We start from the raw sequence: 26,808 nt of genomic DNA on the forward strand, positions 1-26,808 counted from the left end.
TCCATCCCATCCCAGGGATGCCATCCCAACAAATCCCATCCCAGGGATCCCATCCCATCCCATCACAGGGATCCCATCCCATCCCAGTGATCCCATCCCATCCAATCCCATCCCATCCCATCCATTTCCATCCCAGGAATCCCATCCCATCCCATTCCAGGGATCCCATCCCATTCCAGGAATCCCATCCCATGCCATCCCATCCCATTCCATCCCATCCCATCCCATCCCATCCCATCCCATCCCATCCCATCCCATCCCATCCCATCCCATCCCATCCCATCCCAGGGATCCAATCCCATCCCAGGGATAACATCCCAGGGATCCCATCCCATCCCATCCCAGGGATCCCATCCCATTCCATCCCATCCCTTCTCATCCCAGGGATCACATCCCATCCCAGGGATCCCATGTTAGAGATCTCATCCCATCTCACTGATGCCATCCCAGGGATTCGATCCCAACGCAGGAATCCCATACTATCCCAGGGATTCCATCCCATCCCAGTGATCCCATCCCATACGAGGGATCACATTCCAGGTATCCCATCCCAGGGATCCCATCCCAGGGATCCCATCCCATCCCAACATATCCCATCCCATCCTCTCCCATCCCAGGGATCCTATCCCATCCCAAGTAACCCATCCCATGGATCCCATCCCAGGGAGGCCATCCCATCCCGGGGATCCCAACCCATCCCAGGGATCCCATCCCATCCCATCCCAGCTATCCCATCCCAGGGATTCCATCCCATCCCAGGGATCCCACTTGATCTGTTCCCATCCCAGGGATCCCATCCCATCCCATCCCAGCTATCCCATCCCAGGGATTCCATCCCATCCCAGGGATCCCACTTGATCTGTTCCCATCCCAGGGATCCCATCCCATCCCATCCCATCCCATCCAAGGGATCCCATCCCATCCCAACCCATCCCATCCCATCCCACCCCATCACATTCCATCCCATCCCAGGGATCCAATCCCATCCCATCCCATCCCATCCCATCCCATCCCATCCCATCCCATCCCATATCATCCCTGCTATCTCATGCCAGGTATTCCATCCCATCCCAGGGATCCCATCCCAACCAATCCCATCGCTGGGATACCATCCCATCCCATCACAGGGAGCCCATCCCATTCCAGGGATCCCGTCCCATCCCATCCCACCCATTCCCATCCCAGGAATCCCACCCCATCCCATCCCTGGGATCCCATCCCAGGGATCCCATCTCATCCCAGGGATCCAATCCCAGAGATCCTATCCCATCCCATCCCATCCCATCCCATCCCAGGGATCCCATCCCATGGAACCCATCCCAACCCAGGGATCCCATCCCATCCCATCCCAGGGATCCCATCCCATCCCAGGGATCCCATCCCATTCCAACCCATCCCATCCTATCCCAGGGATTCCATCCCAGGGATCCCATCCCATCCCATCCAATCCGATCCCATGCAATCACATCCGATCCCATCCCAGCCCAGAGATCCTATCCCATCCCATCCCATCCCATCCCATCCCATCCCATCCCATCCCATCCCATCCCAGGGATCCCATCCCATGGAACCCATCCCAACCCAGGGATCCCATCCCATCCCATCCCAGGGATCCCATCCCATGCCAGGGATCCCATCCCATTCCAACCCATCCCATCCTATCCCAGGGATTCCATCCCAGGGATCCCATCCCATCCCATCCGATCCCATCCCAGGGATCCCATCCCATCCCATCCCATCGAATCCCATCCCAACCCATGCCATCCCATCCAATCCCATCCCATCCCATCCATTCCCATCCCAGGAATCCCATCCCATCCCATCCCATTCCAGGGATCCCATCCCATTCCAGGGATCCCATCCCATGCCATCACATCCCATCCCATTCCATCCCATCCCATCCCATCCCATCCCATCCCATCCAAGGGATCCAATCCCATCCAAGGGATAACATCCCAGGGATTCGATCCCAACCCAGGGATCCCATCCTATCCCAGGGATTCCATCCCAGGGATCCCATCCCATCCCATCCCATCCCAGGGATCCCATCCCATTCCATCCCATCCCTTCTCATCCCAGGGATCACATCCCATCCCAGGGATCCCATGTTAGGGATCTCATCCCATCTCACTGATGCCATCCAAGGGATTCGATCCCAACGCAGGAATCCCATACTATCCCAGGGATCCCATCCCATCCCATCCCAGGAATCCCATCCCATCCCATTCCAGGGATCCCAACCCATCCCAGTGAACACATCCCATCCCAGGGATCCCATCCCATCCCAGGGATCCCATCCCATTCCATCCAATCCCATCCTAATTCATCCCAGGGATACCATCCCAGGAATCCCATCCCATCCCAGGGATCCCATCCCATCCCATCGCATCCCATCCCATCCCAGGGATCCCATCCCATCCCATCCAATCCCATCCCATCCCATCCCAGGTATCCCATCCCAGGGATCCCATCCCATCCCATCCCATCCCATCCCATCCCATCCCATCCCATCCCATATCATCCCTGCTATCTCATGCCAGGTATTCCATCCCATCCCAGGGATCCCATCCCAACCGATCCCATCGCAGGGATACCATCCCTTCCCATCACAGGGATCCCATCCCATCCCAGGGATCCCATCCCATCCCATCCCATCCCATCCCATCCCATCCCATCCCATCCCACCCCACCCATTCCCATCCCAGGAATCCCATCCCATCGCATCCCGCGGATCCCATAACATCCCAGGGATCCCATCCCATCCCAGGGATTCAATCCCAGAGATCCTATCCCATCCCATCCCATCCCATCCCATCCCATCCCGGGGATCCCATCCCATGGAACCCATCCCAACCCAGGGATCCCATCCCATCCCATCCCAGGGATCCCATCCGATCCCAGGGATCCCATCCCATTCCAACCCATCCCACCCCAGGGATCCCATCCCAGAGATTCCATCCCATCCCAGGGATGCCATCCCAGGGATTCGATCCCAACCCAGGGATCCCATCCTATCACAGTGATCCCATCCCATCCAATCCCATCCCATCCCATCCATTCCCATCCCAGGAATCCCATCCCATCCCATTCCAGGGATCCCATCCCATTCCAGGGATCCCATCCCAGCCCAGGGATCCCATCCCAGGGATCGCATCCCATCTCAGGGATCCCATTCCATCCCATCCAAGGATACCATCCCATTCCATCCCATGCCATCCCAGCCCATCCCAGGTATCCCAACCCATCCAATCCCATCCCATCCCATCCCAGGGATCCCATCCCATCCCATCCCAGGGATCCCATCCCATACGAGCTATCACAATCCAGGGATCCCATCCCTGGGATCCCATCTCATCCCATCCCAGGGATCCAATCCCATCCCATCTCATCCCAGGGATCCCATAACATCCCATCCCAGTGTTCCCAACCCATCCCAACCCATGCCATCCCATCCAATCCCATCCCATGCCAGGGATCGCATCCCATCTCAGGGATCACATTCCAGGGATCCCATCCCAGGGATCCCATCCCAGGGATCCCATCCCATCCCATCCCATCCCAGGGATCCCATACCAGGGATCCCATCCCATCCCCTGGTCCCCATCCCAGGGATTCCATCCCAACCCATCCCATCCCATGGATTCCATCCGATCCCAGAGATCCCATCCCAGGGATCCCATCCCATCCCAGGGATCCCATCACATCCTACCCCATCCCATCCCATCCTATCCCATCGCATCCCATCCCATCCTATCCCATCGCATCCCATCCCATCCCATCCCATCCTAGGGATCCCATACCAGGTATCCCATCCCATCCCAGGGATCCCATTCCGTAACATCCCAGGGATCCCATTCCATCCCATCCCATCCCATCGATCCCATCCCATCCCAACCCAGCGTAGCCAATCCCATCCCATCCCACCCCATCCCATCCAATCCCATCCCATCCCACCCCATCCCATGCCATCCCATCCCATCCCATCCCAGGGACACCATCCCAGGGATACCATACCATCCCAACCCATCCCAACCAATCCCATCCCATCCCATCCCAACCCATCCCATCCCATCCCATCCAATCCCAGGGATCCCATCCCATCCCATCCCATCTCACCCCATCCCATCCCAGGGATCACATCCCATCCCACGGATCCCATCCCATCGCATCCCAGGCATCCCATCTGATCCCATCCCAGGGATCCCATCCCATACCATCCCATCCCATCGCAGGGATCCCATCCCATCCCATCCCATCCCATCACATCCCATCCCAGCGATCTCGTCCCAGGGATTCCATCCCATCACAGTGATCCCATCCCATCCCACCGATTCCCATCCAGGAATCCCATCCCATCACATCCCACGGATCCCATAACATCCCAGGGATCCCATCCCATCCCATCCCATCCCAGGGATCCCATCCCAGGGATTCCATCCCATCCCAGTGATCCCATCCCATACGAGGGATCACATTCCAGGTATCCCATCCCAGGGATCCCATCCCATCCCAGGGATCCCATCCCATCCCAACATATCCCATCCCATCCTCTCCCATCCCAGGGATCCTATCCCATCCCAAGTAACCCATCCCATGGATCCCATCCCAGGGAGGCCATCCCATCCCGGGGATCCCAACCCATCCCAGGGATCCCATCCCATCCCAGGGATCCCATCCCATCCCATCCCAGCTATCCCATCCCAGGGATTCCAACCCATCCCAGGGATCCCACTTGATCTGTTCCCATCCCAGGGATCCCATCCCAACCCATCCCATCCCATCCCATCCCACCCCATCACATTCCATCCCATCCCAGGGATCCAATCCCATCCCATCCCATCCCATCCCATCCCATCACATCCCATCCCATCCCATATCATCCCTGCTATCTCATGCCAGGTATTCCATCCCATCCCAGGGATCCCATCCCAACCAATCCCATCGCTGGGATACCATCCCATCCCATCACAGGGATCCCATCCCATTCCAGGGATCCCGTCCCATCCCATCCCACCCATTCCCATCCCAGGAATCCCAGCCCATCCCATCCCTGGGATCCCATCCCAGGGATCCCATCCCATGGAACCCATCCCAACCCAGGGATCCCATCCCATCCCATCCCAGGGATCCCATCCCATCCCAGGGATCCCATCCCATTCCAACCCATCCCATCCTATCCCAGGGATTCCATCCCAGGGATCCCATCCCATCCCATCCCATCCGATCCCATCCCAGGGATCCCATCCCATCCCATCGAATCCCATCCCAACCCATGCCATCCCATCCAATCCCATCCCATCCCATCCATTCCCATCCCGGGAATCCCATCCCATCCCATTCCAGGGATCCCATCCCATTCCAGGGATCCCATCCCATGCCATCACATCCCATCCCATCCCATCCCATCCCATCCCCTCCGCTCCCATCCCATTGATCCCATCCCATCCCAACCCATTCTAGCCCATCCCATCCCATCCAATCCCATCCCATGCAATCACATCCGATCCCATCCCATGTATCCCATCCCAGGGATACCATCCGATCCCATCCCAGCCCAGAGATCCTATCCCATCCCATCCCATCCCATCCCATCCCAGGGATCCCATCCCATGGAACCCATCCCAACCCAGGGATCCCATCCCATCCCATCCCAGGGATCCCATCCCATGCCAGGGATCCAATCCCATTCCAACCCATCCCATCCTATCCCAGGGATTCCATCCCAGGGATCCCATCCCATCCCATCCGATCCCATCCCAGGGATCCCATCCCATCCCATCCCATCGAATCCCATCCCAACCCATGCCATCCCATCCAATCCCATCCCATCCCATCCATTCCCATCCCAGGAATCCCATCCCATCCCATTCCAGGGATCCCATCCCATTCCAGGGATCCCATCCCATGCCATCACATCCCATCCCATTCCATCCCATCCCATCCCATCCCATCCAAGGGATCCAATCCCATCCAAGGGATAACATCCCAGGGATTCGATCCCAACCCAGGGATCCCATCCTATCCCAGGGATTCCATCCCAGGGATCCCATCCCATCCCATCCGATCCCATCCCGTGGATCCCATCCCATCCCATCGAATCCCATCCCAACCCATGCGATCCAATCCAATCCAATCCCATCCCATCCGATCCCATCCCATCCCATCCCATCCCATCCCATCCCATCCCATCCCATCCCATCCCATCCCAGGGATCCCATCACAGGGTTCCCATCTCATCCCAGGGATCCAATCCCAGCGATCCTATCCCATCCCAACCCATCCCAACCCATCCCATCCCATCCCATCGATCCCATCCCATCCCATCCCAGGGATCCCATCCCAGGGATCACATCCCATCCAAGGGATCCCATCCCAGGGATCCCAACCCATCCCATCCCATCCCCTCCGCTCCCATCCCATTGATCCCATCCCATCCCAACCCATTCTAGCCCATCCCATCCCATCCAATCCCATCCCATGCAATCACATCCGATCCCATCCCATGTATCCCATCCCAGGGATACCATCCGATCCCATCCCAGCCCAGGGATCCCATCCCATCCCATCCCATCCCAGCGATCTCATCCCAGGTATTCCATCCCATCCCAGGGATGCCATCCCAACAAATCCCATCCCAGGGATCCCATCCCATCCCATCACAGGGATCCCATCCCATCCCAGTGATCCCATCCCATCCAATCCCATCCCATCCCATCCATTTCCATCCCAGGAATCCCATCCCATCCCATTCCAGGGATCCCATCCCATTCCAGGAATCCCATCCCATGCCATCCCATCCCATTCCATCCCATCCCATCCCATCCCATCCCATCCCATCCCATCCCATCCCATCCCATCCCATCCCATCCCATCCCATCCCATCCCATCCCAGGGATCCAATCCCATCCCAGGGATAACATCCCAGGGATCCCATCCCATCCCATCCCAGGGATCCCATCCCATTCCATCCCATCCCTTCTCATCCCAGGGATCACATCCCATCCCAGGGATCCCATGTTAGAGATCTCATCCCATCTCACTGATGCCATCCCAGGGATTCGATCCCAACGCAGGAATCCCATACTATCCCAGGGATCCCATCCCATCCCATCCCAGGAATCCCATCCCATCCCATTCCAGGGATCCCAACCCATCCCAGTGAACACATCCCATCCCAGGGATCCCATCCCATCCCAGGGATCCCATCCCATTCCATCCAATCCCATCCTAACCCATCCCAGGGATACCATCCCAGGAATCCCATCCCATCCCAGGGATCCCATCCCATCCCATCGCATCCCATCCCATCCCATCCCAGGGATCCCATCCCATCCCATCGCATCCCATCCCATCCCATCCCATCCCATCCCAGGTATCCCATCCCAGGGATCCCATCCCATCCCATCCCATCCCATCCCATCCCATCCCATCCCATCCCATCCCATATCATCCCTGCTATCTCATGCCAGGTATTCCATCCCATCCCAGGTATCCCATCACAGGGATCCCATCCCATCCCAGGGAGCCCATCCCATCCCATCCCATCCCATCCCATCCCATCCCACCCCACCCATTCCCATCCCAGGAATCCCATCCCATCACATCCCGCGGATCCCATAACATCCCAGGGATCCCATCCCATCCCAGGGATTCAATCCCAGAGATCCTATCCCATCCCATCCCATCCCATCCCATCCCATCCCATCCCATCCCGGGGATCCCATCCCATGGAACCCATCCCAACCCAGGGATCCCATCCCATCCCATCCCAGGGATCCCATCCGATCCCAGGGATCCCATCCCATTCCAACCCATCCCACCCTAGGGATCCCATCCCAGAGATTCCATCACATCCCAGGGATGCCATCCCAGGGATTCGATCCCAACCCAGGGATCCCATCCTATCACAGTGATCCCATCCCATCCAATCCCATCCCATCCCATCCATTCCCATCCCAGGAATCCCATCCCATCCCATTCCAGGGATCCCATCCCATTCCAGGGATCCCATCCCAGCCCAGGGATCCCATCCCAGGGATCGCATCCCATCTCAGGGATCCCATTCCATCCCATCCAAGGATACCATCCCATCCCATCCCATGCCATCCCAGCCCATCCCAGGTATCCCAACCCATCCAATCCCATCCCATCCCATCCCAGCGATCCCATCCCATCCCAGGGATCCCATCCCATACGAGCTATCACAATCCAGGGATCCCATCCCAGGGATCCCATCCCATCCCATCCCAGGGATCCCATCCCATTCCATCCCATCCCTTCTCATCCCAGGGATCACATCCCATCCCAGGGATCCCATGTTAGAGATCTCATCCCATCTCACGGATGCCATCCCAGGGATTCGATCCCAACGCAGGAATACCATACTATCCCAGGGATCCCATCCCATCCCATCCCAGGAATCCCATCCCATCCCATTCCAGGGATCCCAACCCATCCCAGTGAACACATCCCATCTCAGGGATCCCATCCCATCCCAGGGATCCCATCCCATTCCATCCAATCCCATCCTAACCCATCCCAGGGATACCATCCCAGGAATCCCATTCCATCCCAGGGATCCCATCCCATCCCATCGCATCCCATCCCATCCCAGGGATCCCATCCCATCCCATCCCATCCAATCCCATCCCATCCCATCCCAGGTATCCCATCCCAGGGATCCCATCCCATCCCATCCCATCTGTCTTGGTTTAATTTTGACTTTCCCGGCCAATGCACCAAATTAATGTCTTGAGTTTGAGTTACCAATTTGAATAAACTTATTTTTCATGTTGTGAGACAGAACCAGGAGCAAAAGAGCAAGGCAGGCCTAAAACTTGAGAGAGTATAAAAGAAAATTTATTAACGACACAAACAAAAAGAGAGGAGGAAAAAAAAAAATTCAGAATAAGATTTTTTTAGATCACTCCTTCCCTCCCTCTCCCAATTTTCATAACAAAACAAACATATAACAAATACTTCGGTCAGTGCCCAATTTAGTCTTTCTCAGTTCACTTCTGGAGAGAGAAGCCTCTTCTTGTTGAAGTTGTAGAGATTTTTCCCATAAGAAGGAAAAAGACAGTTCTCTTGTGGTTTTATCTTTCACGATTTGCATCCGCCCGGGAACCTGCAACCGTGACGCTCCTCCCAACTCTACAACCGTCCCAAAGTTGTAGATGTGGGCCATGTCTGCTCCATGGGGTATTACTTTTAAGAATGAAATGTTCAACGGCAAAGATTCTCTCTGTCCTTTTTTCTCTGCTCAGGCTTTATCTTCAGAAAACCAAAATCCCCTTCTTTTCTCAGGACAGAAATTCTCAACACAGGTGCTCTTTAGTCAAATCATCTATTAAATGGAACATTTCCATCCCCCCATGTCTCTTTCTATGGTTTATAGGAATATTCAGTACATCAGTTCATTCCTACAATTTCACAAAAAGATTTTCAGCCATTTCAGCATCTTCTCATTCTCCTTCCATCTTAAAAACGTAGCTCTTACATCACTGACTTCAGAAATCTTCTTATTCCCTTTCATATTCAAAGGAAAGGCTGGAGGCTTTGCAAATCTTATCTGAACACTAAAGAGTTAAAGTTTAACACAACTACAAGAGTTGGGCCAGGCTCAGGCCGTGCTGGGGGGGGCAGCTGAGGTATCAATCAGCCTTTCTGGGGCTGGGCTGCAGCCCCACACTGCTCATGGCCACCCGGGCAGGCCCGGCCCGTCCGGCAGCAGCAAGAGACGGCCTCCCCCCCACGCCAGAGCCGCAGGCCCGTGGAGGAGGAAGCCGTGAAGGTCTTATCACACAACTTTTTCTTCCCCCGGCCATCGGGTCCCCCTCGTTGGCAAACGGGGCCCAAGCGGCCTCCCGAGCCTCCCCCCCCCCCGCATGAGGGAGGGGGAAGCTCGGGTTGATGTTACCTGCTCAGCCGCCGGAAGACAAAGAGAGTCAGTTCCGGACCACCCCCCTCAAAATGTGTGCTCACGGAGCGAACTAACCCCCTCTAATTGGCTGTTGCAGGTATCCCAACCCCCACAGAGGAAACTCCCTTAGGAAGAATCTCCCCTGAGTCTCCTCTTCCTAAGTCAACCCATCACACCATCCCATCCCATATCATCCCTGCTATCTCATGCCAGGTATTCCATCCCATCCCAGGGATCCCATCCCATCCCATCCCATCCCATCCCATCCCATCCCATCCCATCCCACCCCACCCATTCCCATCCCAGGAATCCCATCCCATCACATCCCGCGGATCCCATAACATCCCAGGGATCCCATCCCATCCCAAGGATTCAATCCCAGAGATCCTATCCCATCCCATCCCATCCCATCCCATCCCATCCCATCCCGGGGATCCCATCCCATGGAACCCATCCCAACCCAGGGATCCCATCCCATCCCATCCCAGGGATCCCATCCGATCCCAGGGATCCCATCCCATTCCAACCCATCCCACCCTAGGGATCCCATCCCAGAGATTCCATCCCATCCCAGGGATGCCATCCCAGGGATTCGATCCCAACCCAGGGATCCCATCCTATCACAGTGATCCCATCCCATCCAATCCCATCCCATCCCATCCATTCCCATCCCAGGAATCCCATCCCATCCCATTCCAGGGATCCCATCCCATTCCAGGGATCCCATCCCAGCCCAGGGATCCCATCCCAGGGATCGCATCCCATCTCAGGGATCCCATTCCATCCCATCCAAGGATACCATCCCATCCCATCCCATGCCATCCCAGCCCATCCCAGGTATCCCAACCCATCCAATCCCATCCCATCCCATCCCAGCGATCCCATCCCATCCCAGGGATCCCATCCCATACGAGCTATCACAATCCAGGGATCCCATCCCAGGGATCCCATCCCATCCCATCCCAGGGATCCCATCCCATTCCATCCCATCCCTTCTCATCCCAGGGATCACATCCCATCCCAGGGATCCCATGTTAGAGATCTCATCCCATCTCACTGATGCCATCCCAGGGATTCGATCCCAACGCAGGAATACCATACTATCCCAGGGATCCCATCCCATCCCATCCCAGGAATCCCATCCCATCCCATTCCAGGGATCCCAACCCATCCCAGTGAACACATCCCATCCCAGGGATCCCATCCCATCCCAGGGATCCCATCCCATTCCATCCAATCCCATCCTAACCCATCCCAGGGATACCATCCCAGGAATCCCATTCCATCCCAGGGATCCCATCCCATCCCATCGCATCCCATCCCATCCCAGGGATCCCATCCCATCCCATCCCATCCAATCCCATCCCATCCCATCCCAGGTATCCCATCCCAGGGATCCCATCCCATCCCATCCCATCCCATCTCATCCCAGGGATCCCATAACATCCCATCCCAGTGTTCCCAACCCATCCCAACCCATGCCATCCCATCCAATCCCATCCCATGCCAGGGATCGCATCCCATCTCAGGGATCACATTCCAGGGATCCCATCCCAGGGATCCCATCCCAGGGATCCCATCCCATCCCATCCCATCCCAGGGATCCCATACCAGGGATCCCATCCCATCCCCTGGTCCCCATCCCAGGGATTCCATCCCAACCCATCCCATCCCATGGATTCCATCCGATCCCAGAGATCCCATCCCAGGGATCCCATCCCATCCCAGGGATCCCATCACATCCTACCCCATCCCATCCCATCCTATCCCATCGCATCCCATCCCATCCTATCCCATCGCATCCCATCCCATCCCATCCCATCCTAGGGATCCCATACCAGGTATCCCATCCCATCCCAGGGATCCCATTCCGTAACATCCCAGGGATCCCATTCCATCCCATCCCATCCCATCGATCCCATCCCATCCCAACCCAGCGTAGCCAATCCCATCCCATCCCACCCCATCCCATCCAATCCCATCCCATCCCACCCCATCCCATGCCATCCCATCCCATCCCATCCCAGGGACACCATCCCAGGGATACCATACCATCCCAACCCATCCCATCCAATCCCATCCCATCCCATCCCAACCCATCCCATCCCATCCCATCCAATCCCAGGGATCCCATCCCATCCCATCCCATCTCACCCCATCCCATCCCAGGGATCACATCCCATCCCACGGATCCCATCCCATCGCATCCCAGGCATCCCATCTGATCCCATCCCAGGGATCCCATCCCATACCATCCCATCCCATCGCAGGGATCCCATCCCATCCCATCCCATCCCATCCCATCACATCCCATCCCAGTGATCTCGTCCCAGGGATTCCATCCCATCACAGTGATCCCATCCCATCCCACCGATTCCCATCCAGGAATCCCATCCCATCACATCCCACGGATCCCATAACATCCCAGGGATCCCTTCCCATCCCATCCCATCCCAGGGATCCCATCCCAGGGATTCCATCCCATCCCAGTGATCCCATCCCATACGAGGGATCACATTCCAGGTATCCCATCCCAGGGATCCCATCCCATCCCAGGGATCCCATCCCATCCCAACATATCCCATCCCATCCTCTCCCATCCCAGGGATCCTATCCCAGGGATCCCATCCCATCCCATCCCAGGGATCCCATCCCATTCCATCCCATCCCTTCTCATCCCAGGGATCACATCCCATCCCAGGGATCCCATGTTAGAGATCTCATCCCATCTCACGGATGCCATCCCAGGGATTCGATCCCAACGCAGGAATACCATACTATCCCAGGGATCCCATCCCATCCCATCCCAGGAATCCCATCCCATCCCATTCCAGGGATCCCAACCCATCCCAGTGAACACATCCCATCTCAGGGATCCCATCCCATCCCAGGGATCCCATCCCATTCCATCCAATCCCATCCTAACCCATCCCAGGGATACCATCCCAGGAATCCCATTCCATCCCAGGGATCCCATCCCATCCCATCGCATCCCATCCCATCCCAGGGATCCCATCCCATCCCATCCCATCCAATCCCATCCCATCCCATCCCAGGTATCCCATCCCAGGGATCCCATCCCATCCCATCCCATCTGTCTTGGTTTAATTTTGACTTTCCCGGCCAATGCACCAAATTAATGTCTTGAGTTTGAGTTACCAATTTGAATAAACTTATTTTTCATGTTGTGAGACAGAACCAGGAGCAAAAGAGCAAGGCAGGCCTAAAACTTGAGAGAGTATAAAAGAAAATTTATTAACGACACAAACAAAAAGAGAGGAGGAAAAAAAAAAATTCAGAATAAGATTTTTTTAGATCACTCCTTCCCTCCCTCTCCCAATTTTCATAACAAAACAAACATATAACAAATACTTCGGTCAGTGCCCAATTTAGTCTTTCTCAGTTCACTTCTGGAGAGAGAAGCCTCTTCTTGTTGAAGTTGTAGAGATTTTTCCCATAAGAAGGAAAAAGACAGTTCTCTTGTGGTTTTATCTTTCACGATTTGCATCCGCCCGGGAACCTGCAACCGTGACGCTCCTCCCAACTCTACAACCGTCCCAAAGTTGTAGATGTGGGCCATGTCTGCTCCATGGGGTATTACTTTTAAGAATGAAATGTTCAACGGCAAAGATTCTCTCTGTCCTTTTTTCTCTGCTCAGGCTTTATCTTCAGAAAACCAAAATCCCCTTCTTTTCTCAGGACAGAAATTCTCAACACAGGTGCTCTTTAGTCAAATCATCTATTAAATGGAACATTTCCATCCCCCCATGTCTCTTTCTATGGTTTATAGGAATATTCAGTACATCAGTTCATTCCTACAATTTCACAAAAAGATTTTCAGCCATTTCAGCATCTTCTCATTCTCCTTCCATCTTAAAAACGTAGCTCTTACATCACTGACTTCAGAAATCTTCTTATTCCCTTTCATATTCAAAGGAAAGGCTGGAGGCTTTGCAAATCTTATCTGAACACTAAAGAGTTAAAGTTTAACACAACTACAAGAGTTGGGCCAGGCTCAGGCCGTGCTGGGGGGGGCAGCTGAGGTATCAATCAGCCTTTCTGGGGCTGGGCTGCAGCCCCACACTGCTCATGGCCACCCGGGCAGGCCCGGCCCGTCCGGCAGCAGCAAGAGACGGCCTCCCCCCCACGCCAGAGCCGCAGGCCCGTGGAGGAGGAAGCCGTGAAGGTCTTATCACACAACTTTTTCTTCCCCCGGCCATCGGGTCCCCCTCGTTGGCAAACGGGGCCCAAGCGGCCTCCCGAGCCTCCCCCCCCCCCGCATGAGGGAGGGGGAAGCTCGGGTTGATGTTACCTGCTCAGCCGCCGGAAGACAAAGAGAGTCAGTTCCGGACCACCCCCCTCAAAATGTGTGCTCACGGAGCGAACTAACCCCCTCTAATTGGCTGTTGCAGGTATCCCAACCCCCACAGAGGAAACTCCCTTAGGAAGAATCTCCCCTGAGTCTCCTCTTCCTAAGTCAACCCATCACACCATCCCATCCCATATCATCCCTGCTATCTCATGCCAGGTATTCCATCCCATCCCAGGGATCCCATCCCATCCCATCCCATCCCATCCCATCCCATCCCACCCCACCCATTCCCATCCCAGGAATCCCATCCCATCACATCCCGCGGATCCCATAACATCCCAGGGATCCCATCCCATCCCAAGGATTCAATCCCAGAGATCCTATCCCATCCCATCCCATCCCATCCCATCCCATCCCATCCCATCCCGGGGATCCCATCCCATGGAACCCATCCCAACCCAGGGATCCCATCCCATCCCATCCCAGGGATCCCATCCGATCCCAGGGATCCCATCCCATTCCAACCCATCCCACCCTAGGGATCCCATCCCAGAGATTCCATCCCATCCCAGGGATGCCATCCCAGGGATTCGATCCCAACCCAGGGATCCCATCCTATCACAGTGATCCCATCCCATCCAATCCCATCCCATCCCATCCATTCCCATCCCAGGAATCCCATCCCATCCCATTCCAGGGATCCCATCCCATTCCAGGGATCCCATCCCAGCCCAGGGATCCCATCCCAGGGATCGCATCCCATCTCAGGGATCCCATTCCATCCCATCCAAGGATACCATCCCATCCCATCCCATGCCATCCCAGCCCATCCCAGGTATCCCAACCCATCCAATCCCATCCCATCCCATCCCAGCGATCCCATCCCATCCCAGGGATCCCATCCCATACGAGCTATCACAATCCAGGGATCCCATCCCAGGGATCCCATCCCATCCCATCCCAGGGATCCCATCCCATTCCATCCCATCCCTTCTCATCCCAGGGATCACATCCCATCCCAGGGATCCCATGTTAGAGATCTCATCCCATCTCACTGATGCCATCCCAGGGATTCGATCCCAACGCAGGAATACCATACTATCCCAGGGATCCCATCCCATCCCATCCCAGGAATCCCATCCCATCCCATTCCAGGGATCCCAACCCATCCCAGTGAACACATCCCATCCCAGGGATCCCATCCCATCCCAGGGATCCCATCCCATTCCATCCAATCCCATCCTAACCCATCCCAGGGATACCATCCCAGGAATCCCATTCCATCCCAGGGATCCCATCCCATCCCATCGCATCCCATCCCATCCCAGGGATCCCATCCCATCCCATCCCATCCAATCCCATCCCATCCCATCCCAGGTATCCCATCCCAGGGATCCCATCCCATCCCATCCCATCCCATCTCATCCCAGGGATCCCATAACATCCCATCCCAGTGTTCCCAACCCATCCCAACCCATGCCATCCCATCCAATCCCATCCCATGCCAGGGATCGCATCCCATCTCAGGGATCACATTCCAGGGATCCCATCCCAGGGATCCCATCCCAGGGATCCCATCCCATCCCATCCCATCCCAGGGATCCCATACCAGGGATCCCATCCCATCCCCTGGTCCCCATCCCAGGGATTCCATCCCAACCCATCCCATCCCATGGATTCCATCCGATCCCAGAGATCCCATCCCAGGGATCCCATCCCATCCCAGGGATCCCATCACATCCTACCCCATCCCATCCCATCCTATCCCATCGCATCCCATCCCATCCTATCCCATCGCATCCCATCCCATCCCATCCCATCCTAGGGATCCCATACCAGGTATCCCATCCCATCCCAGGGATCCCATTCCGTAACATCCCAGGGATCCCATTCCATCCCATCCCATCCCATCGATCCCATCCCATCCCAACCCAGCGTAGCCAATCCCATCCCATCCCACCCCATCCCATCCAATCCCATCCCATCCCACCCCATCCCATGCCATCCCATCCCATCCCATCCCAGGGATGCCATCCCAGGGATTCGATCCCAACCCAGGGATCCCATCCTATCACAGTGATCCCATCCCATCCAATCCCATCCCATCCCATCCATTCCCATCCCAGGAATCCCATCCCATCCCATTCCAGGGATCCCATCCCATTCCAGGGATCCCATCCCAGCCCAGGGATCCCATCCCAGGGATCGCATCCCATCTCAGGGATCCCATTCCATCCCATCCAAGGATACCATCCCATCCCATCCCATGCCATCCCAGCCCATCCCAGGTATCCCAACCCATCCAATCCCATCCCATCCCATCCCAGCGATCCCATCCCATCCCAGGGATCCCATCCCATACGAGCTATCACAATCCAGGGATCCCATCCCAGGGATCCCATCCCATCCCATCCCAGGGATCCCATCCCATTCCATCCCATCCCTTCTCATCCCAGGGATCACATCCCATCCCAGGGATCCCATGTTAGAGATCTCATCCCATCTCACTGATGCCATCCCAGGGATTCGATCCCAACGCAGGAATACCATACTATCCCAGGGATCCCATCCCATCCCATCCCAGGAATCCCATCCCATCCCATTCCAGGGATCCCAACCCATCCCAGTGAACACATCCCATCCCAGGGATCCCATCCCATCCCAGGGATCCCATCCCATTCCATCCAATCCCATCCTAACCCATCCCAGGGATACCATCCCAGGAATCCCATTCCATCCCAGGGATCCCATCCCATCCCATCGCATCCCATCCCATCCCAGGGATCCCATCCCATCCCATCCCATCCAATCCCATCCCATCCCATCCCAGGTATCCCATCCCAGGGATCCCATCCCATCCCATCCCATCCCATCTCATCCCAGGGATCCCATAACATCCCATCCCAGTGTTCCCAACCCATCCCAACCCATGCCATCCCATCCAATCCCATCCCATGCCAGGGATCGCATCCCATCTCAGGGATCACATTCCAGGGATCCCATCCCAGGGATCCCATCCCAGGGATCCCATCCCATCCCATCCCAGGGATCCCATACCAGGGATCCCATCCCATCCCCTGGTCCCCATCCCAGGGATTCCATCCCAACCCATCCCATCCCATGGATTCCATCCGATCCCAGAGATCCCATCCCAGGGATCCCATCCCATCCCAGGGATCCCATCACATCCTACCCCATCCCATCCCATCCTATCCCATCGCATCCCATCCCATCCTATCCCATCGCATCCCATCCCATCCCATCCCATCCTAGGGATCCCATACCAGGTATCCCATCCCATCCCAGGGATCCCATTCCGTAACATCCCAGGGATCCCATTCCATCCCATCCCATCCCATCGATCCCATCCCATCCCAACCCAGCGTAGCCAATCCCATCCCATCCCACCCCATCCCATCCAATCCCATCCCATCCCACCCCATCCCATGCCATCCCATCCCATCCCATCCCAGGGACACCATCCCAGGGATACCATACCATCCCAACCCATCCCATCCAATCCCATCCCATCCCATCCCAACCCATCCCATCCCATCCCATCCAATCCCAGGGATCCCATCCCATCCCATCCCATCTCACCCCATCCCATCCCAGGGATCACATCCCATCCCACGGATCCCATCCCATCGCATCCCAGGCATCCCATCTGATCCCATCCCAGGGATCCCATCCCATACCATCCCATCCCATCGCAGGGATCCCATCCCATCCCATCCCATCCCATCACATCCCATCCCAGCGATCTCGTCCCAGGGATTCCATCCCATCACAGTGATCCCATCCCATCCCACCGATTCCCATCCAGGAATCCCATCCCATCACATCCCACGGATCCCATAACATCCCAGGGATCCCATCCCATCCCATCCCATCCCAGGGATCCCATCCCAGGGATTCCATCCCATCCCAGTGATCCCATCCCATACGAGGGATCACATTCCAGGTATCCCATCCCAGGGATCCCATCCCATCCCAGGGATCCCATCCCATCCCAACATATCCCATCCCATCCTCTCCCATCCCAGGGATCCTATCCCATCCCAAGTAACCCATCCCATGGATCCCATCCCAGGGAGGCCATCCCATCCCGGGGATCCCAACCCATCCCAGGGATCCCATCCCATCCCAGGGATCCCATCCCATCCCATCCCAGCTATCCCATCCCAGGGATCCCAACCCATCCCAGGGATCCCACTTGATCTGTTCCCATCCCAGGGATCCCATCCCAACCCATCCCATCCCATCCCACCCCATCACATTCCATCCCATCCCAGGGATCCAATCCCATCCCATCCCATCCCATCCCATCCCATCCCATCCCATCCCATCCCATATCATCCCTGCTATCTCATGCCAGGTATTCCATCCCATCCCAGGGATCCCATCCCAACCAATCCCATCGCTGGGATACCATCCCATCCCATCACAGGGATCCCATCCCATTCCAGGGATCCCGTCCCATCCCATCCCACCCATTCCCATCCCAGGAATCCCAGCCCATCCCATCCCTGGGATCCCATCCCAGGGATCCCATCCCATGGAACCCATCCCAACCCAGGGATCCCATCCCATCCCATCCCAGGGATCCCATCCCATCCCAGGGATCCCATCCCATTCCAACCCATCCCATCCTATCCCAGGGATTCCATCCCAGGGATCCCATCCCATCCCATCCCATCCGATCCCATCCCAGGGATCCCATCCCATCCCATCGAATCCCATCCCAACCCATGCCATCCCATCCAATCCCATCCCATCCCATCCATTCCCATCCCGGGAATCCCATCCCATCCCATTCCAGGGATCCCATCCCATTCCAGGGATCCCATCCCATGCCATCACATCCCATCCCATCCCATCCCATCCCATCCCCTCCGCTCCCATCCCATTGATCCCATCCCATCCCAACCCATTCTAGCCCATCCCATCCCATCCAATCCCATCCCATGCAATCACATCCGATCCCATCCCATGTATCCCATCCCAGGGATACCATCCGATCCCATCCCAGCCCAGAGATCCTATCCCATCCCATCCCATCCCATCCCATCCCATCCCAGGGATCCCATCCCATGGAACCCATCCCAACCCAGGGATCCCATCCCATCCCATCCCAGGGATCCCATCCCATGCCAGGGATCCAATCCCATTCCAACCCATCCCATCCTATCCCAGGGATTCCATCCCAGGGATCCCATCCCATCCCATCCGATCCCATCCCAGGGATCCCATCCCATCCCATCCCATCGAATCCCATCCCAACCCATGCCATCCCATCCAATCCCATCCCATCCCATCCATTCCCATCCCAGGAATCCCATCCCATCCCATTCCAGGGATCCCATCCCATTCCAGGGATCCCATCCCATCCCATCCCAGGGATCCCATCCCATCCCAGGGATCCCATCCCATTCCAACCCATCCCATCCTATCCCAGGGATTCCATCCCAGGGATCCCATCCCATCCCATCCCATCCGATCCCATCCCAGGGATCCCATCCCATCCCATCGAATCCCATCCCAACCCATGCCATCCCATCCAATCCCATCCCATCCCATCCATTCCCATCCCGGGAATCCCATCCCATCCCATTCCAGGGATCCCATCCCATTCCAGGGATCCCATCCCATGCCATCACATCCCATCCCATCCCATCCCATCCCATCCCCTCCGCTCCCATCCCATTGATCCCATCCCATCCCAACCCATTCTAGCCCATCCCATCCCATCCAATCCCATCCCATGCAATCACATCCGATCCCATCCCATGTATCCCATCCCAGGGATACCATCCGATCCCATCCCAGCCCAGAGATCCTATCCCATCCCATCCCATCCCATCCCATCCCATCCCAGGGATCCCATCCCATGGAACCCATCCCAACCCAGGGATCCCATCCCATCCCATCCCAGGGATCCCATCCCATGCCAGGGATCCAATCCCATTCCAACCCATCCCATCCTATCCCAGGGATTCCATCCCAGGGATCCCATCCCATCCCATCCGATCCCATCCCAGGGATCCCATCCCATCCCATCCCATCGAATCCCATCCCAACCCATGCCATCCCATCCAATCCCATCCCATCCCATCCATTCCCATCCCAGGAATCCCATCCCATCCCATTCCAGGGATCCCATCCCATTCCAGGGATCCCATCCCATGCCATCACATCCCATCCCATTCCATCCCATCCCATCCCATCCCATCCAAGGGATCCAATCCCATCCAAGGGATAACATCCCAGGGATTCGATCCCAACCCAGGGATCCCATCCTATCCCAGGGATTCCATCCCAGGGATCCCATCCCATCCCATCCGATCCCATCCCGTGGATCCCATCCCATCCCATCGAATCCCATCCCAACCCATGCCATCCAATCCAATCCAATCCCATCCCATCCGATCCCATCCCATCCCATCCCATCCCATCCCATCCCATCCCATCCCAGGGATCCCATCACAGGGTTCCCATCTCATCCCAGGGATCCAATCCCAGCGATCCTATCCCATCCCAACCCATCCCAACCCATCCCATCCCATCCCATCGATCCCATCCCATCCCATCCCAGGGATCCCATCCCAGGGATCACATCCCATCCAAGGGATCCCATCCCAGGGATCCCAACCCATCCCATCCCATCCCCTCCGCTCCCATCCCATTGATCCCATCCCATCCCAACCCATTCTAGCCCATCCCATCCCATCCAATCCCATCCCATGCAATCACATCCGATCCCATCCCATGTATCCCATCCCAGGGATACCATCCGATCCCATCCCAGCCCAGGGATCCCATCCCATCCCATCCCATCCCAGCGATCTCATCCCAGGTATTCCATCCCATCCCAGGGATGCCATCCCAACAAATCCCATCCCAGGGATCCCATCCCATCCCATCACAGGGATCCCATCCCATCCCAGTGATCCCATCCCATCCAATCCCATCCCATCCCATCCATTTCCATCCCAGGAATCCCATCCCATCCCATTCCAGGGATCCCATCCCATTCCAGGAATCCCATCCCATGCCATCCCATCCCATTCCATCCCATCCCATCCCATCCCATCCCATCCCATCCCATCCCATCCCATCCCATCCCATCCCAGGGATCCAATCCCATCCCAGGGATAACATCCCAGGGATCCCATCCCATCCCATCCCAGGGATCCCATCCCATTCCATCCCATCCCTTCTCATCCCAGGGATCACATCCCATCCCAGGGATCCCATGTTAGAGATCTCATCCCATCTCACTGATGCCATCCCAGGGATTCGATCCCAACGCAGGAATCCCATACTATCCCAGGGATCCCATCCCATCCCATCCCAGGAATCCCATCCCATCCCATTCCAGGGATCCCAACCCATCCCAGTGAACACATCCCATCCCAGGGATCCCATCCCATCCCAGGGATCCCATCCCATTCCATCCAATCCCATCCTAACCCATCCCAGGGATACCATCCCAGGAATCCCATCCCATCCCAGGGATCCCATCCCATCCCATCGCATCCCATCCCATCCCATCCCAGGGATCCCATCCCATCCCATCGCATCCCATCCCATCCCATCCCATCCCATCCCAGGTATCCCATCCCAGGGATCCCATCCCATCCCATCCCATCCCATCCCATCCCATCCCATCCCATCCCATATCATCCCTGCTATCTCATGCCAGGTATTCCATCCCATCCCAGGTATCCCATCACAGGGATCCCATCCCATCCCAGGGAGCCCATCCCATCCCATCCCATCCCATCCCATCCCATCCCACCCCACCCATTCCCATCCCAGGAATCCCATCCCATCACATCCCGCGGATCCCATAACATCCCAGGGATCCCATCCCATCCCAGGGATTCAATCCCAGAGATCCTATCCCATCCCATCCCATCCCATCCCATCCCATCCCATCCCATCCCATCCCGGGGATCCCATCCCATGGAACCCATCCCAACCCAGGGATCCCATCCCATCCCATCCCAGGGATCCCATCCGATCCCAGGGATCCCATCCCATTCCAACCCATCCCACCCTAGGGATCCCATCCCAGAGATTCCATCACATCCCAGGGATGCCATCCCAGGGATTCGATCCCAACCCAGGGATCCCATCCTATCACAGTGATCCCATCCCATCCAATCCCATCCCATCCCATCCATTCCCATCCCAGGAATCCCATCCCATCCCATTCCAGGGATCCCATCCCATTCCAGGGATCCCATCCCAGCCCAGGGATCCCATCCCAGGGATCGCATCCCATCTCAGGGATCCCATTCCATCCCATCCAAGGATACCATCCCATCCCATCCCATGCCATCCCAGCCCATCCCAGGTATCCCAACCCATCCAATCCCATCCCATCCCATCCCAGCGATCCCATCCCATCCCAGGGATCCCATCCCATACGAGCTATCACAATCCAGGGATCCCATCCCAGGGATCCCATCCCATCCCATCCCAGGGATCCCATCCCATTCCATCCCATCCCTTCTCATCCCAGGGATCACATCCCATCCCAGGGATCCCATGTTAGAGATCTCATCCCATCTCACGGATGCCATCCCAGGGATTCGATCCCAACGCAGGAATACCATACTATCCCAGGGATCCCATCCCATCCCATCCCAGGAATCCCATCCCATCCCATTCCAGGGATCCCAACCCATCCCAGTGAACACATCCCATCTCAGGGATCCCATCCCATCCCAGGGATCCCATCCCATTCCATCCAATCCCATCCTAACCCATCCCAGGGATACCATCCCAGGAATCCCATTCCATCCCAGGGATCCCATCCCATCCCATCGCATCCCATCCCATCCCAGGGATCCCATCCCATCCCATCCCATCCAATCCCATCCCATCCCATCCCAGGTATCCCATCCCAGGGATCCCATCCCATCCCATCCCATCTGTCTTGGTTTAATTTTGACTTTCCCGGCCAATGCACCAAATTAATGTCTTGAGTTTGAGTTACCAATTTGAATAAACTTATTTTTCATGTTGTGAGACAGAACCAGGAGCAAAAGAGCAAGGCAGGCCTAAAACTTGAGAGAGTATAAAAGAAAATTTATTAACGACACAAACAAAAAGAGAGGAGGAAAAAAAAAAATTCAGAATAAGATTTTTTTAGATCACTCCTTCCCTCCCTCTCCCAATTTTCATAACAAAACAAACATATAACAAATACTTCGGTCAGTGCCCAATTTAGTCTTTCTCAGTTCACTTCTGGAGAGAGAAGCCTCTTCTTGTTGAAGTTGTAGAGATTTTTCCCATAAGAAGGAAAAAGACAGTTCTCTTGTGGTTTTATCTTTCACGATTTGCATCCGCCCGGGAACCTGCAACCGTGACGCTCCTCCCAACTCTACAACCGTCCCAAAGTTGTAGATGTGGGCCATGTCTGCTCCATGGGGTATTACTTTTAAGAATGAAATGTTCAACGGCAAAGATTCTCTCTGTCCTTTTTTCTCTGCTCAGGCTTTATCTTCAGAAAACCAAAATCCCCTTCTTTTCTCAGGACAGAAATTCTCAACACAGGTGCTCTTTAGTCAAATCATCTATTAAATGGAACATTTCCATCCCCCCATGTCTCTTTCTATGGTTTATAGGAATATTCAGTACATCAGTTCATTCCTACAATTTCACAAAAAGATTTTCAGCCATTTCAGCATCTTCTCATTCTCCTTCCATCTTAAAAACGTAGCTCTTACATCACTGACTTCAGAAATCTTCTTATTCCCTTTCATATTCAAAGGAAAGGCTGGAGGCTTTGCAAATCTTATCTGAACACTAAAGAGTTAAAGTTTAACACAACTACAAGAGTTGGGCCAGGCTCAGGCCGTGCTGGGGGGGGCAGCTGAGGTATCAATCAGCCTTTCTGGGGCTGGGCTGCAGCCCCACACTGCTCATGGCCACCCGGGCAGGCCCGGCCCGTCCGGCAGCAGCAAGAGACGGCCTCCCCCCCACGCCAGAGCCGCAGGCCCGTGGAGGAGGAAGCCGTGAAGGTCTTATCACACAACTTTTTCTTCCCCCGGCCATCGGGTCCCCCTCGTTGGCAAACGGGGCCCAAGCGGCCTCCCGAGCCTCCCCCCCCCCCGCATGAGGGAGGGGGAAGCTCGGGTTGATGTTACCTGCTCAGCCGCCGGAAGACAAAGAGAGTCAGTTCCGGACCACCCCCCTCAAAATGTGTGCTCACGGAGCGAACTAACCCCCTCTAATTGGCTGTTGCAGGTATCCCAACCCCCACAGAGGAAACTCCCTTAGGAAGAATCTCCCCTGAGTCTCCTCTTCCTAAGTCAACCCATCACACCATCCCATCCCATATCATCCCTGCTATCTCATGCCAGGTATTCCATCCCATCCCAGGGATCCCATCCCATCCCATCCCATCCCATCCCATCCCACCCCACCCATTCCCATCCCAGGAATCCCATCCCATCACATCCCGCGGATCCCATAACATCCCAGGGATCCCATCCCATCCCAAGGATTCAATCCCAGAGATCCTATCCCATCCCATCCCATCCCATCCCATCCCATCCCGGGGATCCCATCCCATGGAACCCATCCCAACCCAGGGATCCCATCCCATCCCATCCCAGGGATCCCATCCGATCCCAGGGATCCCATCCCATTCCAACCCATCCCACCCTAGGGATCCCATCCCAGAGATTCCATCCCATCCCAGGGATGCCATCCCAGGGATTCGATCCCAACCCAGGGATCCCATCCTATCACAGTGATCCCATCCCATCCAATCCCATCCCATCCCATCCATTCCCATCCCAGGAATCCCATCCCATCCCATTCCAGGGATCCCATCCCATTCCAGGGATCCCATCCCAGCCCAGGGATCCCATCCCAGGGATCGCATCCCATCTCAGGGATCCCATTCCATCCCATCCAAGGATACCATCCCATCCCATCCCATGCCATCCCAGCCCATCCCAGGTATCCCAACCCATCCAATCCCATCCCATCCCATCCCAGCGATCCCATCCCATCCCAGGGATCCCATCCCATACGAGCTATCACAATCCAGGGATCCCATCCCAGGGATCCCATCCCATCCCATCCCAGGGATCCCATCCCATTCCATCCCATCCCTTCTCATCCCAGGGATCACATCCCATCCCAGGGATCCCATGTTAGAGATCTCATCCCATCTCACTGATGCCATCCCAGGGATTCGATCCCAACGCAGGAATACCATACTATCCCAGGGATCCCATCCCATCCCATCCCAGGAATCCCATCCCATCCCATTCCAGGGATCCCAACCCATCCCAGTGAACACATCCCATCCCAGGGATCCCATCCCATCCCAGGGATCCCATCCCATTCCATCCAATCCCATCCTAACCCATCCCAGGGATACCATCCCAGGAATCCCATTCCATCCCAGGGATCCCATCCCATCCCATCGCATCCCATCCCATCCCAGGGATCCCATCCCATCCCATCCCATCCAATCCCATCCCATCCCATCCCAGGTATCCCATCCCAGGGATCCCATCCCATCCCATCCCATCCCATCCCATATCATCCCTGCTATCTCATGCCAGGTATTCCATCCCATCCCAGGGATCCCATCCCATCCCATCCAATCCCATCCCATCCCATCCCATCCCACCCCACCCATTCCCATCCCAGGAATCCCATCCCATCACATCCCGCGGATCCCATAACATCCCAGGGATCCCATCCCATCCCAGGGATTCAATCCCAGAGATCCTATCCCATCCCAGGGATTCAATCCCAGAGATCCTATCCCATCCCATCCCATCCCATCCCATCCCAGGGATCCCATCCCATGGAACCCATCCCAACCCAGGGATCCCCTCCCATCCCATCCCAGGGATCCCATCCGATCCCAGGGATCCCATCCCATTCCAACCCATCCCACCCCAGGGATCCCATCCCAGAGATTCCACCCCATCCCAGGGATGCCATCCCAGGGATTCGATCCCAACCCAGGAATCCCATCCCATCCCATTCCAGGGATCCCATCCCATTCCGGGGATCCCATCCCAGCCCAGGGATCCCATCCCAGGGATCGCATCCCATCTCAGGGATCCCATTCCATCCCATCCAAGGATACCATCCCATCCCATGCCATCCCAGCCCATCCCAGGTATCCCAACCCATCCAATCCCATCCCATCCCATCCCTGGGATCCCATCCCAGGGATCCCATTCTTGGGATCCCATTCCATCTGAGGGATCCCATCCCATCCCGTCCCGCACCATCCCATCCCATCCCATCCCTGAGATCCCATCCCATCCCAACCCATCCCATCCCATCCCATCCCATGCCAACCCATCCCATCCCATCCCATCCCATTCCAGGGATCCCATCCCAGCGATGCCATCCCATCCCAGGGATCCCATCCCATACGAGCTATCACAATCCAGGGATCCCATCCCTGGGATCCCATTTCATCCCATCCCAGGGATCCAATCCCATCCCATCTCATCCCAGGGATCCCATAACATCCCATCCCAGGGTTCCCAACCCATCCCAACCCATGCCATTCCATCCAATC

Source organism: Sturnus vulgaris, chromosome W (genome assembly GCF_052056855.1).
Source record: "Sturnus vulgaris isolate bStuVul1 chromosome W, bStuVul1.hap1, whole genome shotgun sequence".
NCBI lineage: Eukaryota > Metazoa > Chordata > Aves > Passeriformes > Sturnidae > Sturnus > Sturnus vulgaris.